Genomic DNA, 17,186 nt, shown 5'->3' on the forward strand with positions numbered 1-17,186 from the left:
AATACTTTCTCTGATCAATTTTCGTGTTTCATGTTTCCCATGCAATGCCTAGAGCAGAAGAAGATGTTTTCTAGCGTTTTGTGTAATCTCTATGTCATCATTTACGGCAATGTTAATCAAGGTAAGTAAAGCTAGCTGTTGGGGGAAAAATGCCCCAGTATTAGTAGTTTACACAAAAAAGTTTGGTTTTCACTCACAACACAATCCAATCAAGATTAGTGGGTGGTGGGTGGAGTCAATCAGAAACCAGGACGTCTTCCATCTGGTTGCATTCTTAGCTTTAGCAATGGTTCACAGTGGTTTAGCAATGGTCCAAGGTGGTCAAGGGATGGGAAGAGGGAGAGAGACTCCAAGTTTTTCATTGCATAGGGCCAGGAGTGAAACTCTACTCATGCTCACATTCCACTCATGAGAACCGGTCACACAGCTTTACCTAGATACACGGGGGAGGGACAGTGTAGTTTAGCTTCGAGGCCAGAAGAAGGAATTAAGATTTGGTGGGCATCCATGACTCTGTTGAAATGTCTCTTTCTCTCTGAGCAAGTGCTTGATATACTACAGGCACTCAAAAATTTTGTTGAACAAGTGAATAAATGAATGAATGAATGACTATGTATAGGCTTCTGCTGTTCTGTTTTTCTAAGGCAGAAAATGAGAAGGCAATCATTTGGAGGGAAGCCGAAATCCGTATGCCACACCCACTGTGTTCATATGACCATATATATTTGTAAAATTATTTCACAAGCACTCTAGGAATTCGTATTCTTTTTTTTTTTTTGGCGCTGCGCAGGCCTCTCACTGTTGTGGCTTCTCCCGTTGCGGAGCACAGGCTCCGGACGCACAGGCTCAGCGGCTATGGCTCACGGGCCCAGCCGCTCCGCGGCATGTAAGATCTTCCCGGACCGGGGCACGAACCCGTGTCCCCTGCATCGGCAGGCGGACTCTCAACCACTGCGCCACCAGGGAAGCCCGAATTCGTATTCTTTTAAAGATTTGTTTTTCGTTCATTCAACAAATATTTGAGTGCTGCTACATGTCAGGGGCTATCGTATGTGTTCAGAGAACAGGTGGAAGTCCTAATTCCTGTTTATTGGTAACTCACATGAAATGAGTTTAATAGAAAGAGGGAAAAAAAGCCAATAATCACAGTTACTAAGTAAGTGCCATGATGGAGATATGGGTGGATTATGGCAGGAATGCTGAGGAAGGGCACCTCATTCACTTTCGGCTGGGTGTTGTGGAGTTTCATCTTCCAGAAGAGGTGATACTGCAGCTGAATGAACATGGACTTGCCAGTTGATACACATAAAATGGAGGTAAAGAGAACAGTAGTGCAAATTTGGCACCTTTGGGAATTGCAATTAATTCAGAAGGTCAAAAATGTATGGTGGTGGGTAGTTGCACGGGAGGCTGGAGAGGTAGGGCTGGATAAGTCACAAAGCATTTACAAACTGTACTACATGAAGGAAGAATGAAAAGGGATTTAGGACAGGGATTAAGTGATTTGTCTCCATCAAATGAAATAATACACACAGCAAAATCTAAGCAGCAGTGTTACCCACATCAACCCAAATTTCTTTTTCTCCTTAGATCTGCCTCATAATGACATTAAACATTAAAAACACTAATGTTTAACATTAAAAAACAAACAATAAACAAACAAAAACCCACTCAGAACGTTGCAACAACCATCATTCTATGGGAAGAGGGAACACAAGGGCACAAAGAAAGGTGTACAACATCCTCCATTCGTATCAATGTAGCCTTGCCTCTGAAAGTGGAACAGGAAGGAGGGACGTTTCGAAGAAAACAAAGGAAGTGGTTTCATTGTTTTCAAAGAACTATATCTGTCAGCAGAGTAGATTCTTCTAAGAAGCCTTTTTATTTTTAAATATTTATTTATTTATTTATGGGCTCCTTTTTGTCTGGATTCTTTTTTTAATATAAATTTATTTATTTATTTTTGGCTGCGTTGGGTCTTCGTTGCTGCGCGCGTGCTTTCTCTGGTTGCCGCCAGCGGGGACTACTCTTCATCGCGGTGCCGGTGCCGCGGGCTTCTCATCGCGGTGGCTTCTCTTTGTTGCGGAGCACGGGCTCAACGTGCGCGCGCTTCAGTAGTTGTAGCTCACGGGCTTATTTGCTCCGTGGCATGCGGGATCTTCCTGGACCAGGGCTTGAACCCGTGTCCCCTGCATTGGCAGGCGGATTCTTAACCGCTGCTCCACCAGGGAAGTCCAAGAAGCCTTTTTAGATGGAAGAAAATTAGGAACAATTTGGGAAGCTCTTGTTTGGGGACTTCTGCATCAGTGAGGAGGTTGTTAAGGCTGTTCAGTCAGGGAACCAAGCACCCAGTCCAGTTCAATAAGGACTATTGAGCGTTCATTCACTCTGTTCATCCAGCACATCCGAGTGACACTTTTGTGCCCTACACCATGATGTCAGGTGCTGCAGGGAGTGAAAGGTAGGTAAAGGTCCTTGCCCTGGAGAAATAATACAGGAATCTAGAGGTTTCTAACCAAGGATGTGCTGTACTTAAGGGTCAAATGAGAGAGAGAGAGAGAGAGAAAGTATATATTTGTGTGTGTGTGTGTGTGTGTGTGTAACAGGGAAGAGCCAAATCGGACTACGTGTTGGATCTGTTTCTTTTACTTTAACCTTTGCTTTCCGCTGCTTTTGTTCACTAAAAGGATACTGTCTATACATAATGGCCTGCCTAGGGGCAACATCCGGACCCTGTCCACCTGTGGATGGCTACAGGAAAGAAGAAATTAACACATCCCCTCCCCCAGGCTGGCCATTCCAGGGGATATTTGCAAAACGTATGGCCCTTTTACTTTACTTCCTCATCTCCTTCCCCTCTCTGTGCTTTAAAAGAAACTGGCATCCAAACCCCAGTAAGATGGTTATTTTGAGACTTTAGACTGCCATCTTTTCGGTCTGCGGGCTTTCCGAATAAAGTCGTATTCCTTGTCTCAACAGCTCATCTCCGATTTATTGGCCTGTCGTGTGGCGAACAGAGTGAGCTTGGACTCGGTAACATATATATATATATATATATTACAGAGTCATTTGACCCTTAAATAAGTACATTATCTACATACTTTATATAATATATATTTTTAAAGCCTTGGAGTCTTAAGTCCAGAGTCAATGTTGATTCTATACTTGGGTAACCACTGTTTGTTTGAGCCTCAATATTTTCAACTGTAAAATGAGGATAATAACAACTACATCACAGTTGTGAGGCTTAAATGAGATGACTCATGTGAAAGCTTTGTGTAAACAGTACAGAACTTTGCAAACATTTGTAATAGAGTGAAAAATTATTGAAGGTGAATATACTAGGACTTAAAGCAGTGTTTATCAAAGTGTGTTAGTTGAAACATTAAGGCCCCAGGATGGTAACTGGCATTTCTCAAGAAGAGAGTTGTGTGGTCTCGAGGAGAGGCAAAAACTTTACCCTCTTAGGGGTTCTGACTGGAACTGAGAATTAAATTGACATAGACAGATTAACAGCAGCAACGCATAAAGATTTTTTACATGTACATGGGAGCACCCACAAGTCAATGAAGACCAAAGAAGCAGAGCCGAACACATACTAAGTTGGACAAAGTAGTAAGTAGTGAAAATGGGACAAAACAAAGGGGCTTGGGCTAGGGCAGTTAATAGTGGAGAAGTGGCTATGAAGATAAGGGTTAGTTTAACAAAGTTTGTTTGTATAGATTTCCCTCATCCTTGACTCTCATCTCTGGTGATAAGACTGTTTCTTTCCTCAGGGTAGCGGGAGGACATCGTTCACTTGGGAGTTCCATCTCCTGCATTTGGGAAGAAAAAGGAAGATCAGAGGTCCTTCTTCCATCTGATTCTCAAGTGCCTTTAGCTGAAAATAATCTTTATGCCAAAGTGGCATATTTTGGGGTGGCATATTCTGTCACTCCTCAGGTCCAGTAAATTTGAGAAATTCAGGATGATACAAAGTAAAACATAGTTCTTAGGCCTTGAATGCCTTGTCAACTCAAGGAGTAACTATATTGTGCCTCTTTCCCCAGATTAATTTGTTCTCGGGATCTAGGCCTCCTCTCCACCCCACAACCATCCCAACCCCCACTCCAGCATCTAGGGCCTGGAGATTAACAGAACCCATTTTGGGAAAGACTACTCTCCAGGAAGAAAGTTATAACCTTCAATTTACAATCCAGCAGCCTCTCCAAAGCTTAGCCATTCATCAACAGATAGCCTAAGAATTCACTCAACAGTTTTCCAAGTACAGTGTTGAGATTTCCAGCAAGGAAGGCAAAAAAGGGCCAGTCAACTCCTTGCCAAGGGTGCCAGAGGGGATTCCAGCATAGAATGGGGGTGGGGCAGGTAGTGGATACCTTTGGGATTCCTTCCAACGTACCTGCTGCTAGCAAAGCAGTAGGAAATGTAAAGTCACAAAAGTGAAGAGTTGCGAGCTGATTCTCATAGACTTTATAATTAGGATGTAAACCCTAAAGACCAGTAACACAACTAAGAAAAGTTTCTCTGCTTCCAAGAAGTTTCTCTGCGTGCAGAAATATCTTCTGGCAAGAGAAACTGCTCCTTCCTTCCCTATTCAAGGAGGTTCATCAGGTCACTTGCTTTCCCACTATACCCCTATCTTTTATCTCCCGTATAATCCCGTATGATCGCTCAACACACTCCAAACTCTGCCTGGCTTCATTTTATTCCTTTCCAGAGGGCGCACCCGAGAATTGCGGCTGGGAGAGGCGAGGAGCCGAGGGCGCAGGCGCCTGGCGCTCAGGTACACTGACTGGCGGCCCTTCCCCGTCCCGCCCCTCGGTTTGCGCCTCCCGACGGGTGGGGCGGACCTGGGGAGGGCGGGGCAGATCTGGCGAGCGGACCTGGGGGGGCGGGGAGGGAAACCTGGAGAGGGGGCGGGGCCTCGGGGCGCGGCCGCGCGAGGTGACCGAATCGCGGTTCCCGCGGGCGGCAACGCCAGAACGCCGACTGCCTCGAGCAGGTAACTGGCCGCCTCAACGTTGTGTGAGGCGGCGGCTCCTCGAGAGCGGCGCGTGGAGACCCCGGGGACACGACGCGGGAGAGAGCCGGGGTTGGGGGGCTCAGGTAGGGTCGCGGGTGCTTCCCCGGGCGAGCAGCGTGGCGCGGGCCTCGAGCGGCCGCTTGCCTGCCCTCCCGTTGGGACTCGTGGACGGCAGTAGCCTCGTCGCCCCCGGCCTCGCGGGGCCGAGTCTCCTCAGCGACGCCTGCTATCCGGAGGCCTGAGGGAGGTTTGGGGCCCCTCGACAGCCGCGATATCCGAGGCCGGGAGGGCAAGGACTCGCTCTGTGGGAGCACGGTGGGCTGCAGGTCCGCTGGGTTCACCGGTCCGCTCGTTGGGACCCCCGGGCCGGACGGAGGGGAGACCCCAGCCACGGCGGGGCCGGCCGCGCGTCGTGCTCCCCGCCCTGAGCGCGCGCTTGCGACCGCCGGACCCAGGTGGGCTCTGGCCTCTGGGTTAAGAGGAAAGCGAACGCATTTCCTTTGCCTGAAGAGTCTGATGAGAACCGGTTAGCGGATGGTTTTTATCTGTGAAGTTTCTGAAACTTTTTGAAGCGGCGAAGGGGTGGTAAACATCACTTTGTTTTGGTTTTTGCAAAACATGAATTCATCTACCCAGCTAGGTTTTTAGATTTGGTTTGTATGTATCTCCTCCAATTTCTTTTTCCTTCTTCTTCCTTTACTATGGTTTTCTTTAAATCAAGGAAGTACTGTGCATGAATCATGGGTATGTCGCACACAGGTGGACGTGTAGGTATAGGCAAGATAGATGCCAAGCCAAAAACATTGATTCCTTTAGAGTGCTTAAAATACAGCATGTAAAAGGATTGCTTTCGTATTTAAAATATACTGATTCTCACTCCAGGTAGGCAGTTATTAGAGGTGTTTCCCCTGATTGATACTGTTATAAATAGCCTGGAAATATTGAGTTAATAGCAGCACCACCGCCTACTTACCAATTTAATATTTCGATATGGAACTTTATCATGGCTAAAAATTGCTGTTTCTGGAAGGAGAGATTTATATTGCTTGCCTTTGAGAGCTGGGATTCGAGGAGATTTGGATTTTTATCATATATTTTGTATTTTATAGTTTTTTGCTAATGACTTTGAGTGTCTTCATAACTGGAGGAAAAAGCCTTCATAAAAATTGGCTTTTTTTTTTAACCCTTGAAGAAGGAAAAATTTTAAGTTCCTCTTGTATTTTATTGGCTCCACTTGAGTTATAATTGTGTATTCACAAATAAAAACTAACAAATTGAGGTGCTAATTCAGGTTGAGAAAAAATGAGTTTGTCATTCTTGTAGGGCCTCTGGCTGAGCTGCCTAGTTGGCAGTTAGATATGTTGATAGCGGGATTTTCTGAATGTTGGAACCACCCATGGATTTGTGATAGTTAATCTTGTGAGAGTGGAAGAAAACTTTCCAGTAAGTAGAGTAAGAAGAGAGGAACACCAAGGATGGAAAACACCAGGACTTAAGGGACGGGTAGAGACAGCCAAGGAGACCAAGGCGGAACAAACATTCAGGAAGGAAGGAAGCAAACTAACAGACAGTGGTGTCCTAGAAGCCGGGAGACGGAAGAGTTTTCATAAGGATAGAAATCTATTTTAGGGTCAGATGAGTCAGAGGAATCAGGAAGATTGGGGCTGATAAAGTGCCTATTGGTTTTGGTAGTTAGGAGTATGTCATTGAACTCAACAAACATAATCTAAGTAAAATGATAAGGATGGAAGCCAAATTTGAAGGGCTTTGAGGAGTAAATAGAGGATGAAGAAATAAAGATAGCGTAGAATCCTTATTTTGAGACACAAAGATTTGAAGGAGTGATAGGGTGGTAGAGTGATAGGGGAGTTTATAGTCAGATTGGAACGAATATAAGGCCAATAGAATACTTTTATGTTAAAGCGCATCACCCAGCATGGAAGCTGACAGCAAGTTGCTGCGCATATTGACTAGAACTATAAGTGTTTAATCTCCCCAATTCAAATTATGAACACCATTTTAGTGGTATTTTGGTCCTTGGGGTTCAGGTGATTTTATCAGTGTCAAAGTCACACGTTAACAAACTGTTGGAGTGTATTTCTCCTGAGCTCCAGTACTTAGATACTTCCAGCCTACTTTTGTCATGTGATTTTTCTAATGTGTATCTCAATGACTCTTCTAAAAATCTTACATAGGTATCACACATTTCGGCTAAATTAGAATCCATGAGGCATACATCAGTTAGGGCCTTTGCTTCAATTATTATTATGCATTTAAAAGAAAATGCTCTTAGATGAAAATTTCTTTACGAGTTTCACTCCAGTCTTCATTGAGAGTTTAATTTTTGCTGTTGTTGTTCAGGCAGTAGTTTTATGTGTATGTTCCTTAGGATATGAAAAGAATGGCTAAAAATGGAAAAGCAAACAAGTGTTGATAAGGATGTGGAACAACTAGAACTCCTGTACTCTGCTGGTAAAAGTGTAAATTGGTAGCAGTATGTACGAAAGTGAAACATACGAATAAATTATGCCCAGACTATACCTGAAAAAATTCTAGAAACTGCAAACTAAAGTAACAGAAGACAGATAAGTGGTTACCTGAGGGGGGAGGGAGTGGCAAGGGAAAGAAAAGGGGGATGGATTCAAAGGGGGTGTGTGAAACTTTTAGGGATGGTGGATGTATTCATTGGTATATTAGTTTTCTTGATTGTGAAGATGCTTTCACCACTGTATACATATGTCTGACTCATGTAATTGTATATTTTAAATATGAGCAATTCACTGTAAGTCAGTACCTCAATAAAGCTGTAAAAAAAAAAAAAGAGTAAGTAAAAATAGAGAGTAAAATGTGAATTCCCTGGCGGTCCAGTGGTTAGGACTCCATGCTTCCACTACAAGGGGCATGGGTTCGATCCCTGGTCTGGGAACTAAGATGCTGCACGGCTGAGGCCAAAACCAAAACCAAACTAAAACAAAATACAGAGTAGAAGAAGACATACCATTTAAGTGTATTTATTTCTTTTAAATATTATAGTTATCTCAGGATGATGGGGTTATTGATAATTTTCTTCATATAGTTTTATATATTTTTCATATTTTCTACCATGACATGTATTTGCTTAATTTTTAATTTTTTTAAATTTATTTTTTTTAACTTTTTATTTTATATTGGAGTATAGTTGATTAACAATATTGTGATAGTTTCAGTGATTCAGTTATACATGTATCTATTCTTATTCAAATTCTTTTCCCATTTAGGTTGTTACTGTGTTTGCTTAATTTTTAAGTGAAAAATTCATATGTGCAGAATAGTACTTTTGACACATCTACAGATTTAGAGAATACAAGTAAAATAAATGCCCGGTACCTATATCATGCGTTAGAAATAATACATAATATTTTTGAAGCCCTAATTGTATCTTTCTCCCTGATTGTGTCTTTCTCTTTCCATGTTCCTTGATTTTCTGTAGAGTTTTACTACATACATAGGTATTCATAAGTAATGTAGTGTTTAGTTTTGTTTATTCCATGGCTTTTTGGGTGCACAAATTATATTTATGAGATTCATCTGTGTTATAGTTCATTTGCTTTTTTTGCTATTCTGTTATATGAATTTACAGCTGTTTATCCATCCTCCTGTTAATGGATATTTAGGGTGTTTTCAGTCTTCCTTTTTTAAATTTAATTTTACTTTTTGCTATTGAAAGCTGTTTTGTTATTACTGTCCAATCTGTGTTTCTGTGTCCATTTGCAAGAATTTCCTGTGTTTTTTTGCCTAGGAGTAGAGTTGTGGATCTTCAGTTTTGCTAGATAATGCTGAATTGCTTTGTAAAGTGGTTGTACCAGTTTATACTCTCACAAGCAGCGTATTAAGTGTTCACTTTGTTCACTTTCTCAACAACATTTGAGACACTTGTACATTTGTAATTATCTGAATTTTTTCCTTTTCAACAATCTGGTAGATGAGAAATGGTAGGGTTTAATTTACATTTCTTTAATTACTGATGATGTTGAACCTTTCATAGTCCCTATTCAGTGGGGTGGCTGTTTATGTTTTTTGCCCGTTCTTAATTTTTTTGTCTTTTTTGAAATTGATTTCTAGAATATATATATATAATTTTATTTATTTATTTCTGGGTGCTAATCCCTTGTCAATTATGCATGTGACAAATATCTTTTTCCCAGTAAGTAGCTTGTCTTTCACTTTCTTTACAGTGGTTTTTGATAGACCCATTCTGTAGTTTAATGTAGTTGAATATGTCAGCCTTTTCCTTACGGTTCGTCCTTTTGACATCTTGTTTAACAAATCTTTCCCTTCCCTGAGGTCATACAGATATAGTCTCTTCTAAAGATATAAAGATATAGTCTCTTCTATATATTTTCTTCTAAAAGCTTTAAAATGTTGACTTTCATATTTGTGTCCTTAGTCCATGTGAAATTGATTTTTGTGTGGTGTGAAGTGGGGATCCATTTTCATTTTTTTTTCCATATAGGTTGTCAGTTTTTCTCAGCATAGTTTATTGAATATTCTGTTTTTCCTCTCAGTAATCTCTAAGTATCATATGTCAAGTTTTCATACATATGTTCATATGTTTCTGGGCTGTTCTTTCTTTGGTCTCTGTGTATCCTTGCTGCAGTCTTACTTTTACTTTAGTTGTAAAAGAGCCTCCATACCTAAGAGACAGGTCACCCACCCATGCTTCTTTTAAAACTCAAATTAAAGCTTAATTTTTTTCTAAAGTAAACTTTTCATCTTAGTATACAGGAGTATGTTAATCTAAGTCTTAAATATCTACTGTATTCATCCGAGGTCACAAGTACTTCTAAAGCGACTTTATTGTGGATTATATCAGGCTGTCTTTAGTTTTTGCAAATCCTGTCCTAACTCACTAGAGTTAACTTCAACTTGAAAAGTAAATATTGGATTTGCACTTTCGGAATATAGTTAAGACATTTGGAAAAACCTTGACACTGAATATAGCTGTATTTAAAAAAAGAATAGCTGTATTAAAAAAATTTTTTAAGGTACTTAGGATTTAATATGTCAAAATCTAAGAGAAAGATGAAAATCTGAGAGACTATAGGAGCCCTTAAGTCTTACTTGCTTTGAGGGTATTTGCTAAACTGAGGGAACTTGATTGGATTTGAATAAGAATTTGGTAGATTTGTAGGACCGGAGGTATAATTAGAAGTCAGCCCAGGGCTCATTCAAGGTTAGCTAACAAGAGACTTTCTGCCCATAATTCTGGGATCCCAAAGGTCTTTGATGTCGTGGAAAGGATGAAAACTCAACCTCCTTCAAGGATCTGCAAGGAAAATTGTCTTGAGGGCAAGTAAAGCAGAAGGGAAAAAAACCTGTCCTTGGGCAGTGGTAACTACCAGATCATGAGGGAAGTACACATCACCTTGGTGGTCTAAAAAAATTTCAAGATGAGAATTTTAAAAAATCTTTTTTTCTTTAGATAGAATTCATATGCCATAAAATTCACCCTTGAGAGTGTATAATTCAGTGGGTTTTCATATGTTCACAAAGTTGTACAACCATCAGCACTGTCTAATTCCAGAACATTTTTATTACCCCCAGAAAAAAATCTTATACCCATTAACAGTCATTCCCCATTTCCCCTTTTTCCCTCAACCCCTGGCAAACTCTAATCTACTTTTGTCTGTATGATTTGCTTATTTTGGGCATTTCATATGAATGAAATCATACAATATGTCTTTTGTGTCTTATTTCACTTGGCATAATCTTTTCAAGGATTATTCATGTTTACCATGAATCAGTACTTCATTCTTTTTGATGGCTGAATAATATTCCATTGTATGGTTAATACCACGTTTTGCTTTCCCATTCCTTAGTTGATGGTTATATCCACTTTTTGGCTATTACGAATAATGCTGCTCTGAACATTTTTTTTTTTTTTTTTTTTTTTTCACATTTGCATACAAGTTGTTTTTTTTTTGCATACAAGTTTTTGTATGGAAATGTATTTTTCATTTTCATAGAAAATATATTTTCATTCTCCATTTACCTACAAATGGAATCGCTGGGTCATATGGTAATTCTTTGTTTGTTTTGAGGAACTGCCAGACTGTTTTCCAAAGCAGCTACACCAGTTTTCATTCCTACCAGCAATGTATGAGGGTTCTAGTTTCTCCATCCTCATCAACATTTATTTTTGTCTGTCTTTTTGATTATAGCTATCCTACTGTGTGTGGAGTGGTATCTCATTGAGGTTTTGATTTGTATTTCCCTAATAACTGATGCTGTTGAGCACCTTTTCATGTCTTTATTGGCCAATTGTCTATTTTTTTGGGGGGGGAATGTCTGTTTGCATCCTTTGCTCATTTTTAAATTGGGTTATATGTCAAGGCATGAATTTAAAATGATATAGTAAACAAATGCAAATATTCTCTGTAGTAGTACGCTTTCATCTTTGGCTTAAAAAAAGTCCTACCAGTAAAGGTTTGAGGTCAATGGATTATTTTTCAAAGATAACCAAGTGCACGTGGAAATAAGACAACCTGAACAAGAATCAGCAGAAACAATAGACATTTAGAAGAAAACTTGCAAAGGCTTATGTATTGTAATTACTAGTTATTATTAAAATAACCATGATGGGCTCTATTTAAGTAAGGAAAAGGCACGTTTGAAAATATATGCAGGGAGCAGGAGTCTGAAAAGTGACAGAGGTACAAAGCTGGTTGAAGAGAGGAACTGAATGTAATTTCTATTAATGAAAAATGCAGTAATAAAAACTCAAAACTCATTTGTTAAGTTTAACCACAGATAAGGCAGTTAGGCAAACCCCAAGAGAGAATGAATTAACTGGAATATAGATCAGAATAAATCATTCAGAATACAGCTCAAAGATACAGAAATGGAAAATATAAAAGAGATTAAGATACATGAAAATTAGAATGATCAGAATGAGAAGTTATAGTGAGAAAGTCTAGTAAGTGGAGTTCCTGAAAGAAAAGAAATAGAGAATGGGCAAAAGCAATATTTAAAGAGATAATGAATGAGAATTTTTTAATACTGGAAAATCTACCAGTACAGGTGGAAAGACACTAATCACAGATTGGTTATTCAGGTATACCACAATTTGTTTATTCACCTGTTGATGGACATTTGATAGTTTCTGGTTTTTGGCTTTTGCAAATAGAGTTGCTATGAACACTAATGCACCAGTCTTTGTATGGACATAAGATTTCTTTTTTCTTGAGTAAATACCTAGGAATGAAATGTCTGGATCATAGGGTAGGTGTATGTTTAACTTAAACTACCAAACTATTTTATATTCCCACCAGTTGAATATGAGAGTTCTACTTATTCTACATGCTTGTAAACACTTGGAATGGTCAGCCTTTGCAATTTCATCATTTCTAATAAGTGTGTAGTATTATCTCATTGTAGTTTTAATTTGCATTTCCTTAATGATTAATGGTTTTGAATATGTTTTTATGTACTTTATGTACTTTTTTTGCCACTTGGAGAAGTGTCTGTTCAAATCCTTTTTAAATTGTGTTATTTTTCTTTTTATTATTGAGTTGTAATAGTTTGTTTATATTCTGGATATAAGCCCCTTATTGGATGTATGATTTGCACATATTTTCTCCCATACTCTAAGTTGTCTTTTCACTTTTTTTTTTTAATTTAAAAAATTTTTTTTAATTTATTTTTTGGCTGCGTTGGGGCTTGGTTGCTGCGCGCGGGCTTTCTCTAGTTTCGGCGAGAGGGGCCTACTGTTTGTTGCGGTACGCGGGCTTAGTTGCTCCACGGCATAAAAAAATTTTTTTTTAATTTATTTTTTGGCTGTGTTGGGTCTTGGTTGCTGCGCGCGGGCTTTCTCTAGTTTCGGCGAGAGGGGCCTACTGTTTGTTGCGGTACGCGGGCTTAGTTGCTCCACGGCATGTGGGATCTTCTCAGACCAGGGCTCGAATCCGTGTCCCTTGCATTGGCAGGCAGATTCTTAACCACTGCGCTACCAGGGAAGCCCGATGGTGTCTTTTGAAGCACAACATTTTTACTTTTGATTAAGTATAATATATCAACTTTTTCTTTTTTTTTTTAATACATTTATTTATTTTTGGCTGTTTTGGGTCTTCATTGCTGTGCACGGGCTTTCTCTAGTTGTAGCGAGCGGAGGATCCTCTTCGTTGTGGTGCACGGGCTTCTTGCGGTGGCTTCTCTTGTTGCGGAGCATGGGCTCTAGGCGCACGGGCTTCAGTAGTTGCAGCATGCGGGCTCAGTAGTTGTGGCTCGTGGGCTTAGTTAGTTGCTCCGCAGCATGTGGGATCTTCCCGGACCAGGGCTCAAACCTGTGTCCCCTGCATTGGCAGGCGGATTCTCAACCACTGCACCACCAGGGAAGCCCTCAAAATTTTCTGTCATTGCTTGTGCTTTTGGTGTCTTATCTAAGAAATCATTGCCAAGTTCAAGAAGAATTACTCCTATGTTTTCTTCTAGCAATTTTGTAGTTTTAGCTCTTACATATAGATTTGGATCAATTTTTACTTAGTTTTTGTGTACAGTGTGAGATAGTTGTTCAAATTCTTTTTTTTTTGCATGTGGATATCAGTTGTCCCAGCACCCCTTGTTTGAAAAGACTATTCTTTTCCCTTTAAAGTTTTTTGGCACCTTTGTAAAAATCAACTGACTATACATGTAAGAATTTATTTCTGGGTTCTCAGTTTTATTGCATTGACCTATATGTCTGTCCTTATGCTGATACCAGTCTTGATTACTGTAGCTCTGTAGTAAATTTTCAGGTCAGGAAGTATGACTTGCAACTTTGTTCTTCTTTTTCAAGATGTTTTGGCTATTCTGTGTCTTTTGCATTTCCATGAGTTTTAGGATTACCTTTTTAGTTTCTGTAAAGGACCTGGAAGGGATTTTTATATGGATTGTGTTGAATCTGTAGACCAGTTTGGGGAGTATTGACATCTTAACAATATTATGTCTTACAATCCATGATTATGGAACATCTTTTCATTTATTGATGTTTCCTTTTTTTTTTTTGAAGACTATTTTATTTTTTAAAATTTTCTTTATTTTTTTTGGCTCTGTTGGATCTTAGTTGCAGCACGTGGGATCTTCATTGAGGCATGCAGGAGCTCTTTCATTGCAGTGTGTGGGCTCCTTGTTGCAGTGCGCGAGCTTCTCTCTAGTTGTTGTGTGTGGGTTTTCTCTCTCTAGTTGTGGCGCGTGGGTTCAGAGTACGTGGGCTCTGTAGTTTGCAGCACGTGGGCTCTCTAGTTGAGGTGTGTGAGTTCAGTAGTTGTGGTGTGTGGGCCCTTTGACATGTGGGATCGAACCCACATCACCTGCATTTGACTGGGGATCGAACCTGCATCTCCTGCATTGGAAGGTGGATTCTGGACCACTGGGGAAGTCCCTATTGATGTCTTCTTTAATATCTTTTAGTAATGTTTTGTAGTTTTCAGTGTACAAGTCTTGCATTTCTTTTGTTAAAGTATTCCTAGGTATGTTAGGGTTTTTTTTTTTTTTTTTTTGCCTGTTATTATGAATGGAATGGATTTCTTAAATTCATTTTTAGACTGTTCATTGTTAGTGTATAGAAACATAACTTGATCTTACATCCTGCTACTGTACTCAACTTGTGTATTACTTCTAGTAGGTTTTTAGTGTATTCCTTTGACTCTTTATTTACAATACCATGTTGATCTGTAAATAGAGTTTTACACCTTCATTTCCAATATGAATGCCTTTTATATCTTTCTAGCCTAGTTGCCCTGGCTAGAATATCTATTACAGTGTTGAACAGAAGTGGTGAGAGTGGATCCTTATCTTTTGCCTGAGTTGAAAGGGAAAGCATTCAGTCTTTTAGCAATTACTATGATGTTAGCAGTAGATTTTTCATAGATGCTCTTGATTATGTTGAGAATATTCTCTTCTATTCCTAGTTTGCTCAGCTTTTTAAAATCATGAATGAGTGTTGGATTTTCAAATCTTTTTTTGGTATCTATTGAGATGATCATGTAGTTTTTGTCCCTTATTCTACAATATAATGTATTATGTGAATTGATTGTCAGATGTTAAACCAATGTTGCAATCCTGGGATAAATCTCACTTGTTTATGATATATAATTCTTTTTATAATTTGCTGGATTCAGTTTGCTAGTATTTTGTTGAGGATTTTTGTGTCTATATTCATGAAGAGTATTCATCTTTTTACTTTTAACTTATTTGTGTTTTTATATTTAAAGTATGTTTAAGTAGCATATACTTGGGTCATGCTTTTTTTCATCCAATCTAACAATCTCTAACCTTTAATTGGCATATGTAGAGCATTCACACTTAGTGTGGTTATTGATATGGTGAGGTTTAAATCAATCTTGCTTTTTTTCTGTTCATCCCATCTGTTCTTTGTTTACCCTTTCTTCTTTTTATGCTTTTATATCAATTGAGTATTTTAGGGGTATGATTCCATTTGATCTCCTTTGTTGGCTTATTAATTGCACCTCTGTTTTCTTACTTTAGTGGTTACTATCGAGTTTATAGTACATATTTTTAACTTCCCACAGTCTGCCTTCAAATGGTGTTACATATACCACATCACATCTTCTACACGGACCTTACAATAGAATACTCTATTCTTCCCTGCTGGCCTTTGTGCTGTTGATGTCATGCATTTTACTTTTACATATGTTATAAACCCCACATCACCATGTTATTATTTTTGTCTAAGCATCAATGATCTTTTATAATAAATCATACATATTTATCTGTGGTACTCTCAATTCTTTGTGTGTGGGTTTATATTTCATCTGGTATTATTCTTCTACCTGAAGGATGTCCTTGAACACTTCTTGTAGTATGGATCTGCTGGTGGTGCATTCATTCAATTTTTTATGTCCAAAAAACTTTTTGTCACTTCCTTTTTGGAAAGATTTTCTTTAGGTATCAAATTAGATGTTGATAGTTTTTTGTTTTTTCCTTTCAATACTTTAAAGATTTTTGCTCCACTGTTTCCTTACTTGTATTGTTCCTGATGATAACTATGTTCCTATGTATATGTCTTTTTTTTCCAGCTGCTTTTAAGATTTCCTCTTCATCACCAGTTTTGAGCCATGTTAATATGATGTGCCTTGGCATGGTTTTTTTCATACTTCTTGAGCTTAGTGTTTGTTGTTTCTTAGACCTGAGTTTTGTAGGTATCATATTTGGAAAATTTTAGTATTATTTTTTCTGCCTGTCCCCATCTTCATGAATTTCAATTACATGTATATTAGGCTGCTTGAAATTGTCCCATGGGTCACAGATGCTCTTTTCATTTTGTTTTTATTCTTTTTTTCTCTCTGTATTTCATTTTGGGTCTCTTATTACTGTACTTTATTGTTTCTTTTGCAATATCTAATCTGCTATTAATCCCATCCAGTGTATTTTCCATCTCAGACATTATAGTTTTCATCTTTAGAAGTTGGGTTTGCATCTTTTTTTGTATCTTCCATGTTTCTATTTAACTTTTTGAACATATAGAATCACTTATAACTATTTTGATGGCCTTAACTGTTCATTTCATTGCTGTGTTGGTTCCAGTAAGTTGATTTTTCTCCTCATAATTTTTTTCCCCTTCTTTGAATGTCTGGTAATTTTTTATTGGCTGCTACCAGACAATGTAAATTTTACCTTGCATGCTATATATTTTTAGATTTCTGCAATTATTTTTTGCTTTGGGACATAGTTAAGTTTCTTAGAAATAGTTTGATCCTTTTGAGTCTTGATTTTAAGATTTGTTAGGTCAGACTAGTCTTTAGTTTAGGGCTTTATTCCCCACCACTGAGGCAAGACTCTCTGAATCCTCTCCTCAGTATCCTGTGTGAGGTTTTTCCAGTTTTGTTGGTGGGGACAGGCATTATTACTGACCTTGGTGAGTGTTGTTATGGTCTTTTAAACTTTTCTGGTGGTCTTCCTCCAGTCTTGTGTAGTTTTCTTGCATGCATTCTCTGATCAACACTGCTGAATACTTAAGTGGGACCCTCTACTGATGTCTGTGCTTCTCTCTGTGTACACATCTCTACTCTCCAGTAATCTGTACAAACCCTAACTCCCTTATTCTTATTTATATAAACTTGTTTCCTTTTCTGCATCCCTCTCCCATCTTCTCCAATTCATTTTGGATGACTCAAAGCTGTCAGCT

The 17,186-nt window shown here is 38.9% G+C and overlaps 1 protein-coding gene across 5 annotated transcripts in view; it reads left to right on the forward strand.

The window, feature by feature from the left end:
* Positions 1 to 2,157: 2,157 nt before the first annotated feature.
* TC2N (tandem C2 domains, nuclear) overlaps positions 2,158 to 17,186 on the forward strand; it is a 48,557-nt gene continuing 33,528 nt past the window's right edge. For 2 of the 5 annotated variants that reach the window (XM_024736292.1, XM_024736296.1), the window contains exon 1: positions 4,976 to 5,106. The gene's annotated coding sequence lies outside the window, so the exon portion shown is untranslated. Of the gene's footprint in view, positions 2,462 to 4,717; positions 4,784 to 4,975; positions 5,107 to 17,186 lie in introns of those variants that run through there. The other 3 variants (XM_024736293.1, XM_024736294.1, XM_024736295.1) reach the window with 3 other exon arrangements.

The sequence above is a fragment of the Neophocaena asiaeorientalis genome, unplaced genomic scaffold, assembly GCF_003031525.2.
Source record: "Neophocaena asiaeorientalis asiaeorientalis breed wild unplaced genomic scaffold, Neophocaena_asiaeorientalis_V1.1 scaffold152, whole genome shotgun sequence".
NCBI classification, from domain to species: Eukaryota; Metazoa; Chordata; class Mammalia; order Artiodactyla; family Phocoenidae; genus Neophocaena; species Neophocaena asiaeorientalis.